We start from the raw sequence: 27,432 nt of genomic DNA on the forward strand, positions 1-27,432 counted from the left end.
TTGGGTGCTGGTCACCTGAGCTCACACATAGAGGGAGTATATAAGGTGGGCACCATCTTAGATCAGGGTCAGTCAGTCAGTCTGTGAGACGTCAGTCAGTCAGTCTGTCTGAGAGCCTGAGAAGCAGAACAGAGGAGAAGAGAGAGAGACCCAGAGGCGCAGAGGGGACCCCAAGAGCCCATAAGAGAGCTAATAGGGTGAAGGGTCGGCAACAGGGTACCGGATCCCAAGCTGGCAGAGGCTACAGCACACCTTAGCCAGGAACCGGAGGTCGTGGGCAGGATCTGCCACGATCACCCACTAAATCCACCCGGAAGGCAGACCAAGAATAGGGTCAGGGAGCCCAGAGGAGGCTTGACCAACAAGAGGCCCGAGGGAGCCGGACTTAGGTGGATCCCTGGTGGGAACGGCCAGAAGAAGGGAGAGACAGAAAGGAGCTCAGGACCACACTCCGGAGTTGCCTGGGAGTTGACCGAGTCCAGGACCTGGTGGACGCAGCACGGCTTGGGTGGTCACTGCTGTACACAGTGACCCGAGCAACACCAGTAAGTAAAACCCTGGAACTGCATTTTATGCCTCTGAGTCTCCTTGCTGCACCTTCACAACCACCATCCTCCACGGCTGACCCCCTGAGGCTATACCCCTCCCGTTGGGGGTTATACTACCTAAGCTGCACACACATCACCAGCCTCAGTGGACCCTGCTGCAGCGGCGGCCTTTTGACCGCAAATCAACGGGTGGCGTAGTCGACACAAAGAACTCTAATAACATCTGTAGGACTGCCACACACTGAGTTTGACACCCTGGGCACGGACCGGGTCACAGCCACTCGGAGACTACAACCCCCATCTGATCCGGCTCCGGGTATCCCTAACAGCACTGGCCCAGGGGGCGCGTCACAAACTCTACAGAGCCACATTGTAATGCTATAGCTATGACATTGCATATAATTATTTTGCCTAGAAATTTTGGAAACTACAATTTCCAATACAATTCCTACTCAGAAATAAAATATTCATATTCCGCTTTGTTGCTGGGGCAAGGCAGCTTTGAATAGTGACATCATATGTTGATCTTTCTCATTTTTTATTATTAGATACAGTGTAGCAAAAAGATTAAAATAAAGGTGGAGATTTACTAATTAAATTACACCAGAATTCTGTTTCAAATCGAGCCTGAATCCTGGTGAACTTGCCATTTGCTCCTCACTAGACACTTTTAGAAAGTGTTTAGAAAAGGAGATGCAGCTTGTAACATACACTAAATTTATTAAAGATGTGCTAAAAAGTAATTTAAATCTAATCTAATAGATGGTGCAAACTTACGCACCCCATACACATTAGACTAGTGTCAGCTGTGTACGGGAGAGTCGGCCAAGATAACTGACGGCCAACGATTGGCCAAACCATTGTTCGAACAACAGCCATTTAAGATGTATAGGAGGCTTCAGACTAGACAGTCTGCATATGCATCAGAGATATCATCCAGCATGAATCATTGTGATAAGAGTCAAGGATTTCAATGTTTACGTAATTTAATTGTTACAAATGATTAGTATTTATGTCCTAAAATATAGAAGAACATGACATGTGAGCCTTGGAAAACTACAAATTACACTAAGACAGGATTCACACATCTGTGCTTCTCACTCTGTGTACAAGTGCAATGCACGGACAGGCCACGGATCTCCTGACCTGAACTTGACAGACTCATAGGCATATATGAGGCTGTTTGGTTTGGGCCAGGAAACCTGCGAAAGATTCATGCATTTCAGTCCATACCCAGACCACAAACTACAGAGGTGTGAATCCAGCCTTAGGCCGGTTTCACACATCTGGATATCTACAGTACCGGAAATATGTGTCCGTGTCTACCTGTGTGGCACACGTGTGGCAACTGTGTGCCGCATCAGGATCACACGTACCGGCGCCTGGGAATCAGCGTACAGTTAGTGCTGTTCCCAAGCGTCAGGTACTGAAAGCTGCCCTTATCATTGCCCCCTGCTTGCGCTGCGATCAGCGCTAGCAAGGGACAATGTTGAGAGCAGTAGTCTGCTCCCGCTGTGTCCTGGTGTAAAAATAAGAATAACATAAAAAAATCCTTATACTCACCTGTCCGAAGATGTCCACCGCTGTAATCCACCTGGCCGCTCATGCCAGGGAGAATGACTCACTGCAGCGAGCGGTGTCCTGTCACTCACTGAGCGCAGCGGAGGTCCGGGGCCCGCTCGCTGCAGCGAGTCATTCTCCCCGGCTTCTCAGCGTGAGCAGTCAGGTGGATTACAGCGGTGGACAGGTGAGCATAAGGATTTTTTTATGTTATTCTTATTTTTACACCAGGACACAGCGGGAGCAAAACACTACTCTTAACCTTGTCCCTTGCTCGCGTTGATCACAACGCAAGCAGGGGGCAATGATGAGGGCAGCTTTCAGCACCCGGCGCTTGAGAACAGCACTAACTGTACCGCTGATTCCCAGGCACCGGTACGTGTCACACGGATGTCATCCATGTGTGGGACGTTTTGCGGCCCGTGCAGTGGGTAAAAAATGGACATGACAACGTGTTTTGCCCACGGACATACAGTCTGTGGAAACACACTGACATGTGCATAGACCCATTCCTTTGAATGGGTCTATGTGTGTATGTGTCTGCAGTACGTGTGGAAACTGTCACCACAAGTACTGGACACACTAACGTGTGAAAGAGGCCTTATAATGTGTGTATGCTGACATTGTAGCATTACTATGTAACATAATGGTTTTGTAGCACCAGGAACCTGTAATAACTTTATATTGTGCCTTCTGAAATACTGTAGCCACATATGGGAGGGTGACTCAATGTTCAGCAATGCTATAATGACATTGTATCCTGTTGCATACAACACATTGTTGCAATAGTGGTTGCAGAAGTTACTAACAATGACATACAGTATGGTAAATATTTGTATAAAAAGTATGTGTATCAGCTGTATTTGTATGCATTCACTGAAGAAAGGAGTACTGGCACTGACCAAAAGTCAATATATTCAGACTTTACTTCAATTCATGGTAAAGCACATAACATTTTGGATACATTTAAGAAGAATTAAAATGGGTCTGCCACCTCTTCAATATCAAGGACTGACATAAACCCAGATGATATGTTCTGAATTATATGTTCTGCTGTATCCTTTGTAGGCTGCTCTAGGTTATCGCTGAACCTATTGCGGTGGAGATACTGCCTGGTTACCAAAGTTATTTTATTACAATGATCTTGTCATTATTTTACACTTTGGCACGATGGGCTGCACCTCCTAAACTTCATGGGTAAGGCTCCCTTAACCTTTGTTATATGCCTGTAGCTACATGAGTCTGTAATGCTGCCTAGATGGCAGGCAGCATACAATATTATTGGCACTTAGATGGTATTGTGGATGGACTGTGCCAAAGCACGGAGTACAGTTATTCACAGAAGAGACGATTCTGTGTGACAGTGACATCAAGCAGACTCACTGGTGGATTGCCCTCTTTGGCTGATTAGAGCGGACCTCACTGCCTGGGTATTCTCGCTTCTTCCAGCACTGAAAGAAAAGAAAACATAATGCCAGCAGCCACCATGCACGAATTATAATAGTACATTTTGTAAAGTCACTGTTCTTGCACATTCATCCTAATTGTACATGGGTAAAGGCTTCTAAACATCAAGCCAAGCTCAGTATCGGTAAGCCAAAATCAAGAGTGGGGCAGTGTATCATTTAAACACGTCACCACTTCTGCATTTTTTTACCCACTCCTGGTTTTGGCTTACAAATACGGATGTAAAATACTGACCAAATACTCAACATATGCACATGGCCTTTGGCTGCTTTAACACAGTAATATTTTAGACAGTATTTTGCATCAGGAACAAACAGAGAATAAAAATATAATACATTTTGCACCTCTTCTCTGGTTTAGACCTAGTTTTTGGCTTACAAATACTGATGCAAAATACTGACCAAAAAAATGCAATGTGAAAATGACCAAAGGCTGAAAACAAACATGTAGTTTTTAACGTCAGTTTTTCAGCCAAACTCAGAAGTGGATGTGCAGTGAGAAGTTATTCTTTTATATTTCTTATTCATTTTCAAAGGTGTTGTCCACTACTCAGACAACTACTTCTGAAGCCATATGTTTCCTTCCCAGTAAAATATTAACACTTATATGCACCTACGATGCCTGCACAGATCTAGCAGTGTTGCCACTGGCTATCCCAGGGATTGCATGACATTGTTATGTCATGCGATCCCTGTGGCCAATCAGCGCTGTCTTCGCTCTCCCCTCCGTTGGGCAAATCAAGACATTCTGAGGAAGTGAGAGAGCAGCCGCAGCACTCTTTTCCTTCCGAATGTCAGTTACGTCTATAGGAGAGTGAAGTCACACAATCCCTGGGAGAGCCAGCGCCAACATGGCTGGAACAGTGCTGGCACCAGCACCGGAGGTGCGTATAAGGCCACTCCCCCACTATCAGTATTTGGTCAGTATTCAGTCAGTATTTTTTATCAGGAGTGGGAGCCAAAACCAGGTGAATAACAATCAGAGACAAGGTATAATAGAAACAAGTCACCAATTCTACATTTATCACCCACTTCTGGTTTTGGCTCTCAGTCCTGAGAAAAAATACTGACCGAATACTAACCAAATACTGATAGTAGGGCCGTGGGGGGGACATGGGGATTTAAAAGGGGTTGTCTGAATAGTGGACAAAAAGCTCCAAAAGCAGCATGTGTGATTCCAGCCTTAGACTTGTAAGAAGCGCATGCATCTATGATAGAAATGACAAGATACTTCAAGGCTTTTACTTTACTGCATGTGCAGCTACACAGTTTTCAAGCATAGGCTGTAGCAACTGTTAGGGTATATGCGTCATTTTCTGCTGTTTTTTGAGTGTTCCTGCTTAAAAAGATGGTGGAAAAAGTGCTACCAAATTTATCAAAAGAATAGTCCTTTGAATTTGTATGGGAAAACGACTTGCTGTTTGTATAGTCATACTTTCAAAGACACCAAGCATTTAAAAGAAGTAAGTACAGTAGAGATGAGCAAATAAATTTGAGTTCAATTGAATTCTACTCAAATTTTACAAAGATCTGCATTTGGTTGCTGTCCACATAAAGACTCCTTCAAGTGCTATTTTTTGAGCATTTTAAGTTTGTTCCTCTCAAACACACATTAAGGGCTCTTTCAGACGTCAGTGTGTCCGGTACGTGTGGTGACAGTTTCCACATGTACTGGAGACACTGACACAGGAAGACACATTCAAATGAAAGGGTCTGTGCACATGTCAGCGTGTTTCCACAAACCATGTGTCCATGGGCAAAACATGCTGACGTGTCCGTTTTTTACCCGCTGCATTGGCCGCTAAACATCCCGCGCTGATGATACATGGATGACATCCGTGTGTCATCTGTGTGACACATACCGGCACCTGGGAATCAGCGGTACAATTAGTGCTGTTCCCAAGCGTCGGGTGTTGAACGCTGCTCTCATCATTGTCTCCTGTCGACGCTGCAATCAGCTCATGCAGAGGAGCCATGGAGAATGACGCTCTGCAGCAAGCGGGCCCTGGAGCTGTCCTCAGCGAGCGGTGTCCTGTCACTTACTGAGCTCAGCGTAGTTCCAGGGCTTGCTCGCTGGAGCGAGTCATTCTACCCGGCGTGAGCGGTCACATGGATTACTGCGGGGGACATTTAGGACAGGTGAGTATAAGGATTTTTTATTTTTCTCTTATTGTTACTGTTGGACACTGCGGGAGCAGAATACTACTCTCAACATTGTCCCATGCTGGTGCTGATTCCCGGCGATTGGGAACAGTGCTAACTGTACCACTGATTCCCAGGTACCGGTACATGTGATTCTGATGCGGCACACGGTTGCCACACTTGTGCCACAGACACGGATATCTCTGGTACTGGTTTTTCCAGTACCGGAAATATCCGGACTTGTGAAACCGGCCTAAGACATACAGTTTAGTGCCTATTGCCTAAAGCTAAAGTGAGATCCTGGGCACAACTGGGTTAAGCACCTCATACAAATTAGAATAATATCAGCCTCACCCGCCTATATCACTGGGTTTGGCTGACACTATAATGCATATTGAGGCACAGGACACCTGTTCATGGGGGGAATATTGATCTGTCTGATTTCGGATTGCTTATCACTTGAAGTGATGCATGTCAACAGCTTTTACATAGAAAATACAGTAGGGCACTGCCGAGTGATCTCTCCTGTATGGGAGACACGGTTGAAGAATCATTCAGCCAACTGCCATCTAATGTGTATGGCAGAAGCCTTGAATAGGGTCTGGTTGTTACATTAATTGCTGAATTGTGTCCGGTACATGTGGTGACAGTTTCCACACGTACTGCTGAGAAAACTATCAGACTAATGCCACTGCCCCACTATCAGTATCTGGTCAGTATTTAGTATTTTTTCTCAGGAGTGGGAGCCAAAGCCAGGTGAGGAACAATCAGAGAAAAGGTATAATAGAAACAAGTCACCAATTCTGCATTTATCACCCACTCCTGAGAAAAAATACTGACCGAATACTAATAGTGGGGCTGTGGCCTTAGCCCAACTCATGAGGGCTTGTTCACATGTTGCCTTTTTGAAGTGGAAAATAACACAGTGATTTACAATACCATCAAAGTGAATGAGATTTCTGAAATCTGCATCTGCACATGCTGCTTATTTTTTCCTTGAAGATTTGAATCTTCAAAATGTTTTTTTTCCAAGTCTGATAAATGCCAATTCTTCCAGTGGTTTTTGCAGCGTATTTCAACCATTCCAATAAAAGGGAAGAAATATGAGTAAAAAAAACCCATAGAAAACGCTTGTATTTTATGTACCGTTTTTTTTCTTCCAACACTGGTTTTTGCAGCAGAAAAATCTGCTGCAAATATTACCCTGGGCCCATAAATGTTATCAAGGTGCAGGAAAACTGCGGTTGCACCATCTATTAGGTAAAACTGTATTACGTTCCCACAATGAGTATTTGGTGAGCTTTTGATGTTGCAGATTCTCTGTAGCATTTCTGCACCAATTAGGTAAGTTAGGTTACTTGCGGTTTTTTTACATGTGTTTTTAACGCTGCGATTTTGTCTGGTTTTGGTCTGTCATGTTTTAAATAAAGCTTTGTTTTTGATACTTCCTGGTATTTGGCCTTGACAAAACTTTCTTGATACAGTTATGTGCGGATTGCATGTGTTTTGAGTGCTCTTCTGCAGTGTAAACGCACTAAAAAACGCATATGCTTTTTGTACCTGTCTATTTTCCACATCTGATGCAAGTCTATGGGGAAAATCCGCACATAAAACTTGAAATTGAGAAATTGACATGCTGCAGATATGAAACCCGCACCGCAGGTCAGTTTATGTTGTGTAAAAAAAGCTCAGTGGACGGGAGATTTCGATAAATCCCATCCGCTTTGCTGGAACTGTAAGACGCTGCGTTTTTTAGAAAATATGTTGTTTCAAAAATGTAGCAAAAACTGTTTGTGGGAACTTAACCTAGTCCTCCTGTACCGGAGCCGTTCTGTGTATAATGAGTGCTGTCTGGGATGTGCTTTCCATATTAATGCTCCTTAGGTAGAGCCGCTTCTATTTACTGCACACAGTTGCCATAGTAAAGTCAGGCCTATGTCTGTGTCGCCTCGGAGATACTACGTTTCTAGGCAGGGTCCTATCTTTTTTGCTCCCGTGAGCATTGTCTAAGTATCTAAGCCAGCAGGAAATTGTGTTGCTGGCTTCAAATTATAAGTCACGTGACAGAGAAAACACTAGTGGAATGACTAGGCAGATCTCCAAAGCCAGGTCCTCCTCTACCACCCCCATCAGATGCTCTAAGTCCCAGCCCTACAGCCTCCCACATCACAAGGAAGCAGCAGCATGCAGACACAAGCCATGAAGATTCACGTAGAATACTGGTAAGTTGTAGGGCTCTGCTAGAGATCAGGGCTCCGGTATCTGATCTATCATTTACATCATGTACGTGGCTTTATGTTCTCTAGAAATAAATGATCGCAGATTCTGTCCTCGAGCACATTTATTATTATTTATTATTATGGCGCTTTACATGGGAGACGGGGTATACCTAGTAAAGACAAGCACAATAATCAGGAATACACTACAAGTCAGCGTCTGGTACAGGAGGAGCGAGGACCCTGCCCGCGAGGGCCACCCTCTACAAGGGATGGGTGAGGGTACAGTAGGTGGTGTTTCTTCTTGAACATTATCAAGATTTCCTAAGTATTTCCTGACAGCCGTTCAGCATTGCACCTCTCTCCAGTAATTTAGCACTGAGTTCTATGTGGGTGTTAATAAGTGCATTCATAGTACATGTGTAAAGTATTACACTTAAGTTACGTGAACAGGAAACAGATGCAAAAGTGAATTCCGCAATCCATACGTTGTTTGATGAAACTTTCCTCCTGTTGCTTTATAGTGGAAAATGAGGGTACGAGCCCCGTTATCGGGAGCTTGCCTCTGAAATCAAGGAGCATGTACCTGGTGCGGAGATTAGTGGCGGTGTTGGCAGAGTTGGTGAGTACTACTTTACATTTCTCTATAAATGAGCCTGTTTCTGGTATGTGTCAGTATTGAGAAAATATGTCATCATGGGAGAGTACTACAATACACCACCTAAATTACGAGACGGCACAATGTATTTCTTTTTCCTTTCCTGCTGCTTGCTGTCTGGTGTGTAACAAGGGTATTCCATTTCATACATCCACATCCCATGTCCTAAAGTTTCTACCTGTACCTGACTTCTCTCCAGGCTAATGTCAATGTGATTGGGGAGGTAGCTGCACATGTACGTCCCCATCCATTCCCTTCTCATATAGTCCTATTCTCATATAAAAGTGAATTGAGAGACTAGAGCTACCTCTTCATTCACAGCTTAATGAGACTGGAAACCAATCTCACATACATCTAAAGAGATCTTCCTATTAACAAGGTTTGAATTCACAAGTCATTTCCCCAAAACACATTTATATAAATAAATATTGTTTTTCTGTTGCAATGAAAGAATATTCAAAGCTTTGTTACCCACAATAAGTTCTACACTCTGGGGAGGATGGGGTTAAAAATTCCACACCCTGCAGACAGACCAAGCTGTTATTATAGGCTGTTCACCTAATTAGAATAATTTGTCTCTTGAGCTTTCCAGGGCGGACAGGTAGGAGAACTAGTTCTTAAATCACATCCCTATGCAGCTCTATATGAGTTTGCTTCCTGTGACTGGCTAATTTTTTTTCTATTATTAATTATTTTTTTTTTTACCTTTTTTTTTTGTCTAACACTATGTACCGAAACTCCAAAAGACTCCTCCTCACTAGTGTTGAGTGATACCTTCCGATATCAGGAAATATCGTATCGGATTGGATCGGACCGATACTCAAAAAGTATCGGATATCGCCGATTCCGATACCGGAAACCAATTAAGTCAATGGGACAGAAATATCGGAATGAAAATAAACCCTTTCTTTCCTTGTAGGTTAATTCTACATGAAGTAAAACAACTAAGAATAATGTAGAATGTATTATGCGAAAAGCCGGCAATTCATCAGCGCATACACCGGTACCCGACAATTTACAACAGAAAGAATAGACCTTCACACATAGATTAGATAGATAGAAACATGTCAGCCACATATATATGAAGTACAGTGACAGTGTTGCTTACTGTACTTGTCATTTAGTGTAAAGGATTTATTAAAAAAAATAATAGTGTTTTCATGCACCGTCTCTTTAAAAAAGCCGGCCGGCAATTCAGCAGCGGTACCCGACAATTTATAACAGACAGAATAGAGCTTCACACATAGATTAGATAGATAGAAACATGTCAGTCACATATATATGAAGTACTGTGACAGTGTTGGTTACTGTACTTGTCATTTAGTGTAAAGGATTTATTTAAAAAAATAATAGTATTTTCGTGCACCGTCTCTTTAAGAAAGCCGGCCGGCAATTCAGCATCTGTACCCGACAATTTAGAATAGAAGGAATAGAGAATCATACATAGATTAGATAGATAGAAACATGTCAGTCACATATATATGAAGTACAGTGACAGTGTTGATTACTGTACTTGTCATTTAGTGTTAAAATAAAGGATTTATTTAAAAAAAAATTGGCGTGGGGTTCCCCTTAATTTTAGTCTCTAGCGGAGGTTAAGCAGACAGCTGGGGCAGATGTTTGAAGCCTGGGAAGGGGGTAATACCCACGGAGCTTCCCAGGCTACTAATATCAGCCCCCAGCTGAATACATAGCCTTTACTAGCTATTAAAATGGGGGACCCCCCCAAAAAAAATGACGTGGGGTCCCCCCTAATTTAATAGCTAGCAAAGGCTAGGCAAACAGCTGGGGGCTGATATTAATAGCCCAGGAAGGGAGCCAAGAATATTGGCCCCCTCCCAGGCTAGAAACACCAGCCATCAGCCGCCCCAGAAATGGCGCATCCATAGGATGCGCCAATTCTGGCACTTAGCCTCGCTCTTCCCACTGCCCTGTAGCGGTGGCAGTGGGGTAATAGGGCTGGGGTTGATGTCAGCTTATAATGCCAGCTGACATCAAGCCCAGGTTAGTAATGGAGAGGCGTCTATAAGACACCCCCATTACTAACCCCATAGTCAAAGTTAAAAAAAAAACACAAACACCCAGAATAAAGTCCTTTAATTGAAATAAACACACAATTCTTTATTGTTCTAAATTAAACCATACTTACCGTCACGCCCATTCCAGCTGAAGCCAACGATCTCCTGCAATAAAAGAAAAATAATAAACCAACATCATCCTTACCTTTTGATGGTTCCCACGACAGCTTCAGCTCTGCTACATCGAGATGACAGGCTGGACCGCAGCAAAACGCTGCCATCCAGCCTGTCATCCCGCAGACACTGAGAAGCGCAGGCTTGCTTGCGCTCCTCAGTGTCTCTCTGTGACGGCATCCAGATGAGCCGACAATGAACTCAGCTCACCTTATGCACGTCACTGACAGCGTGGGAGAATTCTCCTGCACTCAGCACTTCAGCGTGAGAATTTTCCCACGCTGTCAGTGACGTGCATGAGGTGAGGTCATGTCCAATGAACTCAGCTCACCTCATGCACGTCACTGACAGCGTGGGAGAATTCTCACGCTGAAGCGCTGAGTGCAGGAGCATTTTCCCATGCTGTCAGTGACGTGCATGAGGTGAGCCGAGTTCATTGGACATGACCTCACCTCATGCACGTCACTGACAGCGTGGGAAAATTCTCCTGCACTCAGCGCTTCAGCGTGAGAATTTTCCCACGCTGTCAGTGACGTGCATGAGGTGAGCTGAGTTCATTGGACATGAACTCGGCTCATCTTTATGCCGTCACAGAGAGACACTGAGGAGTGCAAGCAAGCCTGCGCTTCTCAGTGTCCGCGGGATGACAGGCTGGATGGCAGCGTTCTGCTGCGGTCCAACCTGTCATCTCGCTCTCGATGTAGCAGAGCTGAAGCTGTCGTGGGATCCATGGGAAGGTAAGGATGAGGTTGGTTTATTATTTTTCTTTTATTGCAGGAGATTGTTGGCTTCAGCTGGAATGGGCGTGATGGTAAGTATAGTTTAATTTAGAACAATAAAGAATTGTGTCTTTATTTCAATTAAAGGACTTTATTCTGGGTGTTGTGTTTTTTTTAAATACTTTACTAGAAATTCATGGTGGTCATGTCTAATATTGGCGTGACCCCATGAATTTCGGGCTTAGGGCCAGCTGATAATGCCAAGCTGGCCTTAACCCCTTTATTACCCAGTGAGCCACCGCACCAGGGCCCTGGATGAGTTGGGTACAGCGCCAGAAGATGGCGCTTCTATGAACGCGCCATTTTCTGGGGTGGCTGCGGACTGCAATTTGCAGCGGGTGGGGCCCAGAAAGCTTGGGTCTCCCTGCGCTGCAGATTCCAGCCCCCAGCTGCCTAGTTGTACCTGGCTGGACACAAAAATAGGGCGAAGCTCCACGTATTTTTTTTTTAATTATTTCATGAAATTCATGAAATAATTAAGAAAAAAAGGGCTTCCCTATATTGTTGTGTCCGGCCAGGTACAAATAGGCAGCTGGTGGTTGGGGGCAGCCCGTTCCTGCCTGCTGTACCTGGCTGGATCCAAATATAGTGCGAAGCTCCACGTCAATTTTTTTTTAATTATTTCATGAAATAATTTTAAAAAAAAAGGGCTTCCCTATATTGTTGTGTCCAACCAGGTACAAATAGGCAGCTGGTGGTTGGGCGCAGACCGTTTCTGCCTGCTGTACCTGGCTGGACACAAATATAGGGCGAAGCCCCACATCAATTTTTTTTTAATTATTTCATGAATTTCCTGAAATAATTAAAAAAAAATTGACGTGGGGCTTCGCACTATATTTGTGTCCAGCCAGGTACAACTAGGCAGCTGGGGGATGGAATCTGCAGCGCAGGGAGACCCAAGCTTTCTGGGCCCCCCCCGCTGCAAATTGCAGTCCGCAGCCACCCCGGAAAATGGCGCGTTCATAGAAGCTGGATGCTGTACCTGGCTGGCATACAAAAATATGGCAAAGCCCACGTCAAAATTTTTGGGAAAAATTTATTAAAAACTAAATAATAATTTAGGGACTGCATCTTTATTAACTCCTCAAATGACATTTAGTGTTAAAATAAAGGATTTATTTAAAAAAAAAAAATTGGCATGTGATCCCCCATAATTTTAGTCTCTAGCGGAGGTTAAGCAGACGGCTGGGGCAGATGTTTGAAGCCTGGGAAGGGGGTAATACCCACGGAGCTTCCCAGACTACTAATATCAGCCCCCAGCTGAATACCTAGCCTTTACTAGCTATTAAAATGGGGGACCCCCCCAAAAAAATGACGTGGGTCCCCCCTATTTTAATAGCTAGCAAAGGCTAGGCAGACAGCTGGGGGCTGATATTAATAGCCCAGGAAGGGTGCCATGAATATTGGCCCCCTCCCATGCTAGAAACACCAGCCGTCAGCCGCCCCAGAAATGGCGCATCCATAGGATGTGCCAACTCTGGCACTTAGCCTCGCTCTTCCACGCTGCCCTGGTGCGGTGGCAGGGGGTAATAGGGCTGGGGTTCATGTCAGCGCCAGCTGCCATGAAGCCCAGGTTAGTAATGATGGGCGTCTATAAGACACCCCCATTACTAACCTACAAAGTGTTAAAAAGAAAAAAACACACTACACCCAGAAAAAAATAATTTATTTGAAATAAAACACACCATTTTATTTAATTCTTAGTTTACTAAAAAAAAATAGTTACCTGTCCACGTTCCTGCGCTGATCTCCCATGCACAGCTGTCACATCTGGAGATGGTGACAGCTGTGCATGGCTGCTGTAAGCTCACGCTGCCGGTAACACGTCTGCTCCCGGCAGCGGGAGCCACTGACTGAGGTCACCGGAGTGCATTCAGTCAGCGCAGCTCCGGAGACCTCCTTTACGGCACTGCTGTACCGTGGGAATTTCTCACGATACAGCAGGGCCGTAAAGCAGCTAACCGGAGCAGCGCTGCCTGAACTCCGGTGAACCCGCTTATGCAATGACGGGGCTGCTTTACGGCCCCATCATTCTAGCGGCGGCAGTGGTTTAGAGCGGTCACATTCTATGTGGCTGCTCTGAACTGGAGATCTTCGTGGGACACTCGTGGACTACTACGGAGGGGTAAGGATAAGGTTGTGGTTTATTATTTTATATTTTATTACAGGAGATCGATGGCTTCGGGGAATTAGGTGTCTAGGTGAGTATAGGTGTAGTTTTTTATTTTTTACTTTATTTTAGGTGGCGATCGGCGGGGACAGGTAATGTATAAACTAATTTATCGTAGGCAACCACTGGCCACCAATGACATGTATTTAAAATTTATTGGGGACACAGTAGGGCAATTTATATAGCAGGATCAGGCTGATGGGAACTACTGCTCCCATCGAGCTGATCCTGCTGGCACAAGTGGACGGGGGACAGACATAGGCCGATGGGAGTAGTAGTGTCACATCGGCCTTTGTCTGCCTGCACGCACACACTCACAGACATCGCACAGACACCGCACACACTCGCAGACATCGCACAGACACCGCACACACTCGCAGACATCGCACAGACACCGCACACACTCGCAGACATCGCACAGACACCGCACACACTTGCAGACATCGCACAGACACCGCACACACCCGCAGACATCGCACAGACACCCCACACACACTCGCAGACACACGCACAGACACCCCGCACACACCAATCATGACGGGCTGATGGTCTGGGAGGTGAGGCTGACCTGTGCGACCGTGGGAAAGTTCATGTGAGTTCATGCAATGCAGTCAAGCATGAACTCACATGAACCCTCTGAGGGCACCGCGGCGACTTCAAATGAACAGCTGATCGGCATCACCTGATACCTCAGCTGTTCATTTGAAATAACCGGCGGGAAAGCGCAGCACAGAACGGGAAAGCCGGCGGTGAAGTCTTTTCACTGCCGGCTTCCCCGCTCGGGTCCTTCGCTCCCCGCTTCTTGGTGCTGCGCTCCCCGCCCGGTCCTAACTTACGATCGGGATGGGAGGTGGCGAGGGGAGCGGAGGATCGGGGTGGGAGGCTGCGGGGAAGCAGTATGGGGCTGTGTGATTGTTTAAAAGCCGGCGGCTTTTTACCGCGCGCCGGCTTTTAAACAATCAGGAGAATTCTCTCACACTGGGATGGCATTCTGATGACAGGCTGGATCGCAGTTGAGCGCTGCCATCCAGCTTGTCATCGTTCAGAGACACTGCAGAGCGCAGGCATTATGGGAACTTCCGATTCCGGTATTCGATATTGTAAAAGTATCGGAATTAAGTATCGGAATTCCGATACCGCGAATATCGGCCGATACCCGATATTTCAGTATCGGAATGCTCAACACTACTCCTCACACATCACGTGTATTTCCAGGAATGCAGGGTACTATCTGTAGTTTATGAGTTATATAGCTGTTATCTCTGCTTCAGCCTTAAATTTCTTCTCTTTAATAATCCAGTTTTGTTATGGCCTGTGTTAAGGGTCATTAACAAGTGATCAGTATGTCAGTATGATATTTTAGTAAGGAATGTCAGGTATTCCTATAACTATTATTATTATATTTACAGGAAGCTTCGAAGTGAAAGTCAATGATGAGTTGATCTTCTCTAAACTAGAATGTGGAGGGTTTCCTTATCCAAAAGATGTAAGTGATAATATTTTAATTTTACTTGCAATAAATTGGTAGAGGAAGTCTTAGTATGTGAGAGCAGTTATAATCAAGAGAACCTGAGGAAACAGTGAGTGGAGAGAGAAGAGCACAATAATGTAAAACCCTAATATAGGAGTTAGTATAAGCAATAGGTTTGCTCACCCTCAGGGGTTGTGTGAATCAGGGCTGTGGAGTCCGTAAGCCAAACCTCCGACTCCAACTCCAACTCAGACTCCTCAATTTCCATGATTCCAATTCCGACTCCATGACTCCCTCATACATGGCTCATGTTTAAGTGATCAATTTACTGTGGCACAGATTCATCTCAGCTAAAAGTCTAGACCCTTAGATCAGGTATAGGACATTTCATAACTTTCCCAAATTCCTAGGAAAAACTATTCCCCACAAACTGCATTGAACTACTGTACCCAATTTATTATATATTTTAGGAGTCGGTATAAAATGGACCAAAATGGACACCGACTCCGACTCCACAGCCCTGGTGTGAAGACACAACCACTATGAAGGTTTAGATGCCGCTGCCCTGTGGCTGGGGTAAAGCCTGCCAGATGGAATTAACTAAAACAGGATAAAACCCTTTTAAAAATCGGCTGCATTGCTGGAAAGAAGTCTCCACACTTACCGGAGACACTGACACATGCAGACCCATTCAAATCACTGGGTCTGTGCACATCTCAGTGTGTTTTCACGGACCATGTGTCAGTGTGCTCCACATGGAGACCAGTCCATTTTTTTGCAGATACACTGTCCGCAAAAGTTCCTCACGCTGAACACATACGGATGACATCTGTGTGTCATCAGTGTGACACGGACTGGCGCCTGGGAATCAGCGCTATAAGTAGCGCTGTTCCTAAGCGCCGGGTGCTGAACACTGCCCTGCGATCAGCACCAGCAGGGACAATGATGGGGGTAGTAGTAGTCTGATCCCGCAGTGTCCCCACCTGTAAAAATAAGAATAAAATAAGAAAATCCATGTACTCACCTCTCCTAGGTGTCCCCCACTGTAATGCATGTGACAGCTGCAGCAGTTGTCCCTCAAAAAACAAGCCGTCATACAGCTCCATTAGTGTAAAAATAAAAAAGTTATAGCTCTCAGAATAAAGCGATGCAAAAATAATTATTTTTTCTATAAAAGTTTTTATTGTGCAAAAGCACAAAAACATTTAAAAAATGACATAAATATGGTATTACTGTAATCGTACTGACCTGAAGAATAAAGTTGCCCTATCAATTTTACCACATGCGAAACCCCATAAAACTCCCCCCTGAAAACAATTCCTAAATTGCTGCTTTTGTTCATTCTGCCCCCCAAAAATCGTAATAGAAAGCGATCAAAAAATATTATTTGCCTGAAAATGGTACTAAGAAAAACGTCAACTTGTCCCACAACAAACAAGCCCTTACATGGCTCTGTTGGCCAAAATATGGAAAAATTATAGCTCTTAAAATATGGCAATGCAAAAACTATTTTTTTAGTGTGTGACAGCAGCCAAACATAAAAAAAAACTATATAAATCTGGTACCTCTGTAACCGCACCGGACCGAAGAATAAAGTCGCACGAGGAATGGCGTAAAAAATAAATAAAACCAATTCGTCACCTGCTGTTAATTTTTTTCATTCTGCCTCCCAAATATCGCAGTAAGGCTCGACTCACATTTCCTGCGCTCTGCGCTGAGCGCTTACATCGGAGTTTTCATGTAAATCTCTGAAATACGTGATTCAGATCCCCAGCGAAAGATTCCCTGTAATGAAGCAGATGGAGGCACCATGGACGCCTTCTGGCCTATGATCCTGTGGTGTCCGTCTTTTTAGGCGTGCATAAAAGCGCAGTTGGCCACAGCTTTGTGCACTTCTGAAAAGGAGAACAACGCTGAACAGAGGTCAGATGGCGTCCGGAGTAATTCTGCTCTGTGAATGGATGCTTCAGAGGTTTGATCTGAATCACGTCATTTGGAGATTTAGATGGAATCCCCAATGTAAGTGCTGAGTGCAGAGCGCCGGATAAATGTGATCCAAAATGTTATGTAAAATGTTCCCAATAAAAGCTTCAACTCAATCCACAAAAAAAGCCCCCACTCACGTCCGTCATCTGTTAACAGAAATATAAGGGGTTCCTTGTTACTGGTAGCACAAAGGCTCTGGAAATGCCCACCAAAAGAAATCCAACGAATTATGCGCTCCCAGATCCAGAAGCCCCCCTCCTTTCTGAGCCCCAGTGTCCCTAAACCACATTTAGTGTCCAAATGTTTGGCAAGGGTATCATTTCCAAAATTGGGTATTCTGCTCTTCTAGCACTTGGGGGCTCTGTATATGGAGTGGCTCTGTCCCTCCCGAGTCTCGCCGTGTGGCTAAGCAGGACTGTAACAGCCACATATGGGGTATTTCCACATTCAGCAGAAATTGTGTGACAATTTTTGGTGACATTCTTACCCATTTCCCATGTGAAAATGTAAAATCTGGGGCTAAAACTAAATTTTTGTGGTAAAAATGTAATTATTTTTTCCATAACAGGAAAATCTGCACTACATAATGACGCTCCTTCCTTTTTGAGCTTTGCACTGTGCCTCAAAAGTAGTTACCGATTACATGCAGGGTATTGGCGCAATCAGGAGAAATAGAAAAACAAACTGTGAGGTCCATTTTTTTCCAGTTGGCCCTTATAAAATCAAAACTTTGGGGCTAAACCAACATTTTAGCTGTAAAAATGTACTGTGTTTTTTGGATTATAAGACTCACCGGACCATAAGACGCACCTAGGTTTTAGAGGAGGAAAATAAAAATAAAAAATTTAAGCAAAAAATGTGTTCATGATGCACTTTTAAGGGGGAGGGGGTCTTCTGCTGACACTGGTATAGGGGTAATATCCCCCAATTCTGACAATATCCGCTATCATGGTATATATGCCCCCCACCTTCCTTTTATACGTGGTCCCCATACTCATCCTAGTATGCCTGGCATCCCTCCATCCTAGTATGCATGGAACCCCTCCATCCTGGTATGCATGGCACCCCTCATCCCTATCCTGGTATGCATGGCACCCCTCATCCCTATCCTGGTATGCATGGCACCCCTAATCCCTATCGTGGTATGCATGGCACCCCTCATCCCTATCCTGGTATGCATGGCACCCCTCATCCCTATCCTGGTATGCATGGCACCCCTAATCCCCATCCTGGTATGCATGGCACCCCTAATCCCCATCCTGGTATGCATGGCACCCCTCATCCCCGTCCTGGTATGCATGGCACCCCTCATCCCCGTCCTGGTATGCATGGCACCCCTCATCCCCATCCTGGTATGCATGGCACCCCTCATCCCCGTCCTGGTATGCATGGCACCCCTAATCCCCATCCTGGTATGTATGGCACCCCTAATCCATATCCTGGTATGCATGGCACCCCTAATCCATATCCTGGTATGCATGGCACTCCTAATCCCTATCCTGGTATGCATGGCACCCCTAATCCCTATCCTGGTATGTATGGCCCCCTCATCTTTATCTTGTTATGTATGGCCCCCTCATCTTTATCCTGTTATGTATGGCCCCCTCAGCATTACCCTGGTATGTATGGCCCCCTCATCCTTACCCTGGTATGTATGGCCCCCTCATCCTTATCCTAGTATACATGGTCCCCCTAATCCCCATCAGGCTGCACATAAAAAAAAAAAAAATAAACAGTCATACTCACCTTTCTTCTCTCTCCTCCAGCGCTGTGTCCGGTCTGCCCGCAGTGATCTCTCCATGTGAGCCGCGCATGACGTCACCGCCAGAAGTCACTGCTCCCCACGCCGGGACTGTGTGCGCGGGGAGCAGTGACTTCACTCTCCTTCATAGCCGGCACACAGTGTAGCTGCGCTGCGGCTGCTGCCGGGCTATCGCATGTGCCCGCTTATTAAAGGGCATGAATATTCACCCCCTCCCCACACCCATGGGCGTGGAGAGAGGTTGAATATTCATGCCCTTTAACAGCGGGCACACACTGTGTGCTGCTATTAAGGAGCATGAATATTCAATGCTCCCCATGCACCATGGGCGTGGGGAGCAGTGAATATTCATTTTCTTTAGCAGCGGGGACAGTGTAGGCTACAGCGGGCGGCTGCTGCCTCCTGTGCCCCGCTCCTCCACCGTTACCGCTCCTCCACCGTTACCGCTCCCCCCACACCCCACATATATATACACACACCCCCCCCAACATTCGGACTATAAGACGCACCCCCCCATTTTCCTCCAAAATTTTGGAGGAAAAAAGTGCGTCTTATAGTCCGAAAAATATGGTAATTATTCTTTCTTCATCGCCCAATGGTATAAAAAGTGTCAATATGATCACTGCACCCCTAGATGAATTCATTGAGAGGTGTAGTTTGTAAAATGAGGTCACTTATGGGGGGGTTTCTGCACTTAAGGGGCTCTGCCAATGTGACATGGCACTCTCAAACCATTCTAGCAAAACCTGAACTCCAATATGGCGCTTCTTCCCTTCTGAGCTTTGCATTGTGCCTCAAAAGTAGTTTTTGACCACATATGAGGTATTGGCGTACTCAGGAGAAATTGCACAATGAATTTTGGGGTCTATTTTCTCCTGCTACCCTTGTGAAAAAAAAATTGGGGGCTAAAAGAAAATTTTTGTTGGAAAAATGTGATTTTTTTTTCCACGGCTCTACGTTATAAACTTCTGTGAATCACCTGGGGATTCAAGGTGCTTGCCACACATCTAGATACATTACTTAAGGAGTCTAGTTTAAAAAATGGGGTCACTTGTGGAGGTGGGTTCCACTATTTAGGCACATCACGGGCTCTCCAAACACAGCATGGCATCTGCTGTTGATTCCATCCATTTTTACATTCAAAAAGTCAAACGGTGCTCCTTTCCGATCCCTGCAATCCATCAAAACGGTAGTTTTCACTCACATATGGGGTTTCGACGTTCTCAGAAGAAAATGATCCTCAAAATTTGTTATGCAATTTCTCCTGTTACCTTTGTGAAAATAAAAAATTTTGGGCTAAAGTTAATTTTTTATGAATAAAAGTTAATGTTAATTTTTTCCTTCCACATTCCATTAATTCCTGTGAAGTGCATGAAGGGTTAATAAACTTCTTGAATGTGGTTTTGAGGAGTTTAAGGGATGCAGTTTTTGGAATGATGTCACTTTTAGGTATTTTCAGTCATATAGGCTCCCTAAAGTCACTTCAAATGTGATGTGGTCCCTAAAAAAATGGTTTTGTGAATTTTGTTGTAAAAAATGAGAAATCGATGGTTAACTTTTATCCCTTATAACTTCCTAACAAAAAAAAATTATGGATTATGTTTCAAAAATTGTGCTGATGTAAAGTAGACATGTGGTAAATGTTATTTATTAACTATTTTGTGTGACATAACTCTGGTTTAAGGGCATAAGAATTAAAATTTTGAAAATTGTGACATTTTCTAAATGTTCGCCAAATTTCCGATATTTTCGCAAATAAACGCAAGTGATATCAAATAAATTTTACCACAATCATGAAGTACAATATGTCACGAAAAAATAGTCTCAGAATCAGTGGGATTCGTTGAAGCGTTCCAGAGTTATTACCTCATAAAGTGACACTGGTCAGAATTAAAAAAATAAGGCTCTGTCATTAATGTACGAAGTGGCTTCGTCTTTAAGGGGTTAATACCTTATTTCATTTTTTTATTTTTATTTTATTATTATTAAAGTTTACACTTGAGTCCTTATAGTTTCAGTAAACTGCTCTTTAGTGAAATTGGACTGACTTATTAGGAAGGAATTACAGTGAATTAACCCTTTAATGACTGGGGATTTTTTAATTTTTTTTGTGCTTTTATTTTTTCCTTGCCTTCTAAGAGCCACCATTATTTATTCATTCATCGAATGGATGACCCCAATAGACCTCATTAATTTTACCATTTGTTTGGTACATTGTTTTTACACTGTTCATTGCATTGTGCTGTAAAAGTAACTTGGAAATTATCTACGTTTACATAACTTTTTTTTCCCCCCTATTTAAGTGGTGAAAAAAAATTCATACTTTTGTGAATTGTTTTTCTTTTTTCCTTTGTATCACCATTTTTCGAGAAATTTTTCATGCGTCTTGGTGGAAAGCAGCCAAGACGCATGAAAGCTATGATTAAAAATCATGGTTATTCCACCAAATATTGATTTCTGAACTCTTCCTGAGTTAAAACATGAGTAATTTGAGGTCTGAAAGCACTGTTTCTTTTTGGTATTTTGACGCTTTATCGTTTGCTGCAAATAAATACAAAATTTTTAGCTTTGAATTTCGGATACATGTTGTCAGTAGTTTACAGACTAAAACAACAATGTACATTTTACTCAAAAATACCTATGAAGAGAAAAATCAGAGAAACTGAAAATTTTGCAGTGGTCTCTTAATTTTTGCCAGGGCTGTATATGTGTGTGTATTTATTTATTTTTTTGAGGAGTGAGGGCTTGTTTTTTGCGTGGTGAATGGATGGTTTTTATTTATAGCAATTTGGGGTACATGACATTTTAATTTCTTTTCGGGCTTACGTCCAAACCACCGCAAAATTGGATACTGGTGTATAATTAGTAGGTGTACATGCTCAAAAAAGATTCACGACAGAGTACACATTCACTCTGTCAGCACCAATATAGTCTATGGCTCCTTTGGCGCATACATCTGAATCCCGTTTTGCTTGGGTTTCGGACTAAGCTCCGAAGGGACCAACAAATGGGTGACAAAACGCAATGTGAAAGTACCCCAAGCTGGAGTTGTCCAATAGTGGAAAGCCCCTATATACACAGATGCTGGCTGGCATCTGCCACCTCTCGAGCAGGCTAGACTCCTGAGCACCCTTAACAGTTGTGGACCCGTGCCTAGGATTTTAATTCACATCCTAATGGGGTAGGAGTTTTAAAAGCATGTTTAACAAAAAAAATTGCCGCCTGCGAATCCACCTAATGGTTTGAAGATTGTTCTGAGAAATCTGATGGCTATTTTCCTTCAGCACAATCATATGGTGGTGTTATATATACCGATTACCACCAACTAGGGCAGTGTATTATCTGTGTTGTTCAACTGCAAATAGCAATGCTAATACAATACTTACTCAAGTAGAGGCATATGAGGCTGTATTAGGGCCTTAGGCTAGATAAATGCCACATAATTGTCGTGTATGAGGTTGATTACATAATGCAGCATACTGCACTTTGCTATACAATGTGTTACGCATGCAGGTGGTGCACATGGTTTGGGGACCCACTGTGTCACAGGGCCGGGTTTGCTTTGGAGGGGCGTAGCTAAGCGATTACCTGGTGTTCACTGGAGCTCCTGATAGTGGAGAAAAAAAAAAACATCACAGAAGAAAAAAAACAGCCTTACCAACACCAGTTCAGATTACCAATGCACTAGCAGGATGCAGCAGACCGCCATGATAAAGGTGGGCGCAGCACATGTGCAAAATACTGATGTAAACAGCCACTCACAGACCTATCAGTTCATAGAGAGGGTGGCTGTGTAGTATTAAACGTGCACACAGATGGGGCTTGCATAGGACGCCAGTCACTCAGACTAAGGCTGGGGTCCCACTAGCGTATGGCATCCGATGCTATAGCATGCCAATGAAACTTGGCTCCAGCTCTGCTGCGAGCAGGAGCTGAGTGTCAGTGCTCCGTTCTCCGATCCTCTCGCACAGAGAGGACCGCAGCACAGCTGCGGAGGAGACTGAGAAAGTAATTTCTCCATCTCCTCTCTTGTTGGTGTCAGCGGGAATTGCACTGCACTCAGGTGATATCAGACGCACCTATAGACTTATATGGGTGCGTGCAATTCGAATCCAGCATGCAGTCGCAGCATGCTGCGATTTTTTTTTTTTTTTTCAGTCTGATCAGGATCCGATTGGAGCTGAAAAATAAAACACTGAGCACACCATAATTAGATTAAATTACCATGATTAAGGCTTTCTGTTGAAACGCGTAGGTTGTTTTTGATGTATTTTCCATGGTGACCATTGCACTCATGTGATTTTTTTAACGTTGGAACAATAAAGATACTTTTTTAATTTTTCAGTGGATTTATATAGCTAATTTTTTCCCATCGCTGGAGAATTACTCTTTTCCTTTTCCATAGAATTAAATTGGTACAAATGCAATCCGATTTTTTATCGGATTGCATTCGTCCGATTTAATCGCAAGTGAGGGCGAGCCCTTAAACTGCAGGTAGCCGCCAGGTACCACTCCTAGGCAGTCCCCGATACTGCAGCTGCCGACCCCAGGGGTCAAGTACGCAGACATGGTTACGGACTTGGACTCTGTTCAAACTACTGAGTTCTGGATCCTCTGGCAGAATGGTTACTGACACAGAGAGACAGGTACCACTGGAGAGGCTTTTGGATTAAGACACCACCAATGGGGCTTCAGTGTTCGGAGACTGGTTGTAGCAGTACGAAGACACGGAATACACGTACAGGCACTGGCCACATAAGGACTTAGTATATAAAAAGTCTCAGCCAGCTCACCTGAGCAATCCGAAGAATGGAGCATGGAAATTCGTCCTGACCAGACGCCAACAATACTGAAGAAACCAAAAAGGTATCCAGCTCCAGGATCCGAGGAAACAGGAAAATTTTAAAACAGCAACTTTATTAGAAAAAATTCATAAAAATTACTCCATCCAAAAATGAAGCAATGAATAAATAAAACTGAGGTACAGGTGCAATTGAATAGCTGTTACTAGGACATTTTCAGTGTTACATAATGCTTCTCTGATTTTATGTCATGTATCAAAGTAACATACTTCTGATCTTTGTTTAATTAGATCATAGAGGCACTGAAGAAGATGAAAGACGGAAAGAAAGCTGACAAAGTCACCAGAAACAAAAAAAGCTGCACTGTCCAATAAAGGAAGGAAGAGTTGAGGACCAACTGATTTACAGACAAGAGCAGATTCTGTTAATGACTGGTTTCATCAAAAAAGTGGAAGAAATCATGAACAATCTTAGAATCTGGTCTTAAAGTCTGTAACTCGGCTATAACTTTGCTCCGCATCCAATAAATGCTCCAAATATCGGCTGATTTATTATCTCTTCTTTTTATTTTTTCTGTGATCACTCAAGCCTCAATCTACAATTACTGAATTTTATTTGCGCACAGGTAGAGACAAAATTGGCCTTTTATAACACTAATAATTCACAATTTTGTAAAAAGATATAATTTGTAGATTGTCTTGGATAATATTACCCCACTTTTAAACTTATTCTAGAACTGAATCCATTGAGAAGTAATTTGATGACAAAGAACAGAGTGTGACCCATCTAAAGAGTTGTTCTAAAATTTAGTAGTCATTCTCACCATTTCATCCGTTAGGTCACGTTCACATGTTTAGTATTTGTTTAGTATTTCACATCAGTATGTAAGCCAAAACCAGGAGTGGGTGATAAATGCAGAATTGTTGAAGAAAACCACTTTGATGTTCTTTTTTAATCCCCCATTAGAAGTTTTCTGCTAATTAGATTTTGGTGCACAGGGGTGGGATTGTGCGCAGGGTCTTCTCTTCCCTGTCTGTGATTCCCTGGACCCTCCGCCTGCCTGGTGGTGATTCAAATGATGATTAAAGAAACACAAAAGTGGATTTCTTCACTAAAGGTATCAATTTAATTTGTGTTACTGTGCCATTACATCCATGTGTTTACATTACAAAATCATGCTGGCAGGTCCTCTTTTAATAGCGTTTTGGGACATGACAAGTTCCTTTTAAGGAGAATGATCCTTAGTTGTTACTTCAGAAAGATGTATATGATTTATTGAGGTGTCTATACATTCTAGTTTTGGCAATTTAAGTTTACATTGTTCAGAGCCACATTCAGACATGACGTTCTCCTATCCGAGGAGCTAACTGATGGGAAAGAGGATCCTTATGACTCCTATAGGTTCAGTTTCTATTTTATAAACTATCATATATCAGGCTTTTATGGCAATAATGTTATATACAGGATATGTCTCAGATGGTAATACCAATATAAGTTTTATTTCAGCCCTTGTTGAGAGTAATTCAGCATCATGTGGGCCCACTTGCTGGTGTTCCAAACAGGATACTTTTTAATTTACTGCACTTCTCAAATGGAATAATTTTAGCCTCATCTTCTCATCGTCTTATAGAAAATGCAGAGAGCGTAGGTCAAAAGCCCCCAGTAGTGAAATACCGCAGGAACAGAGCTGCTTTGCTCAAGATATTCATTCTACTTATAAGAGATTCATTAAAAATGTACATTACACCAAGTCTGACTTGTGTTTCACCCACTTCACCTTCACCTGTGGTGGCGCTAACTTATCACTCCCATCTATCATTTACACCAAATATGTATGCCCAGTAGCAGCTATCGCTTGCCGACAGATGCTACTGCGCATGCGCCACTACCATTTTGTTGGAGCAAAAAAAAAAAATTTTTAGCGCTATTTTGCAGAATGTAAATTTTTTTTTCCTAACCCCGCATTGTATATGCATTTTGGAAAATAGGAGGCAGGTCACTGAAAGATCAGTGACCTATCATAAGCGCATACAGATGAATATGTAAGCAGAGCACCAGATAGAGCCTACCCCACAGGCCGCCCCGAAGCACGAGCATATCATTATCTCCAAACTGATAGTAAAGATTACACAAGAACCACAGGACGGATTTCATCAACCCAGGTATCATTTTAATCAGTGTAACAGTGCCAAATTGACAGTGTATGTCGTTTACTTAGCACAATCCTGCTGACAGGTTTCCTTTAAATCTTTTAGCGCCAAAGCCCACAAAGAAATTATCCCTTAACTTTCCCTCACATTAATTTAGTTAATATGATCACCGCTTCGCCAGTTTTTATGTATTTTTTTCAATGGCTTGAAATTTTAAACCTTTCAAATTCTGTTAATGTTTTTCTTTTTCTTTTATGCGCTGAGACATTGTATATCTGTGATGGGTGCAGGGTGGTAGTCATGGTGAGGGGCTGCTTTTTCTGTGTATGCTCACCCTGACTACTCACAAATAAAAGATAATGTCCAGTTTGCCTAGTGGTCTGCGAGTAGTGCAAAACACTCACAGTTTTCTGAGAAGTCTCCATTCTCTCACAGAATTTGAAGGCAAACAATCACTTTCACACTCTGTTTTTTTTTTTTTATAAAAAACAACTTTACTTAGCTTTTTCTATTAAGTTTTGGTCACAGATAATCTTTTGAAACATCACCGTTACAGTTTCAGTCCTCTCTTCTTTCCTTTCTTGTTCTATCCTCTCGTCCATCTTCAGAGTTAGTGCCACCAGTACTGCAGCTTCTGAGAACATGGTCCTACTTTCCACAGGTAGGTCCCCGTCAGTTCTCCCCTCCTTGGGAGTAATGAAGGCTGGCTCCATCAGTCCTTCTGCAGGCCATAGGCCCCGGATGTTTCGGGAAGTTCCTTCAGAGTTGTCCGCTTTCTAATTCCCCATGCTGCCTAACTCTCTTTCCTTCCTCCTTCTGTATCTCTTCTGACCTTCAGCCCCCAGGGCCCTGAACTCTTCCTCTGCCTTCCTCAAATGTTCCTCCAGCACAGTCTTAAATGTTACCATCAACAACTACTGCTCTTCACTGGCCCAAACTTCTCCCTCTTTTTTTCAACTGGACCAATCACCAACTGTCTCCGTTGGTTGCTGGTCAAACTTCTCCCTTCACCACTTAACTGCTGTCATTACCCTCTAACAACGTGCACTGAACTTCTTATACCCTAAACTATGCCCTATATCCCATACACTATTAGGCCCAACACTGCCTATCAGCCCCAATGTTTCTATCAATCAGTAACTAAACACTAAGCAATATCCTATGCTTTCCCTATATACTATACATGAATAACATTGCACATTAATCACAATACATTACATTATTTGTATACATTAGTGCCTATGAAACTGCAGATTCATAAATTAATAAAGTCACAAAAATAAACCCATGCACTTCATACAAACATTGTTTAGAGAGGAAGAGGCATATGACAGCCCCTGTCACATCCTTACATACCTCACTTCTAAAATATGGTCATCCCCGACCATATGCAATACCTAAAGATACACAACTAAAAGACATTTATAAAATTTACATTTTAAAACATTTTCTTTCTTTCTTTCTTTTCGACCATCACTGACCCTGCTCTGGTTACCGTACCACTCGGTTGGGACAGCAAAGTGCAAGTTC

The 27,432-nt window shown here is 43.4% G+C and overlaps 1 pseudogene; it reads left to right on the top strand.

Annotated features, from left to right (window-relative positions):
* Positions 1-7,782: 7,782 nt before the first annotated feature.
* On the top strand, positions 7,783-24,299 carry LOC141166429 (migration and invasion enhancer 1-like; annotated as a pseudogene).
* The last annotated feature ends 3,133 nt before the right edge of the window (positions 24,300-27,432 follow it).

Source organism: Phyllobates terribilis, unplaced genomic scaffold, assembly GCF_046119375.1.
Source record: "Phyllobates terribilis strain yellow unplaced genomic scaffold, ASM4611937v1 Scaffold_11__3_contigs__length_659146591, whole genome shotgun sequence".
Taxonomy (NCBI): domain Eukaryota; kingdom Metazoa; phylum Chordata; class Amphibia; order Anura; family Dendrobatidae; genus Phyllobates; species Phyllobates terribilis.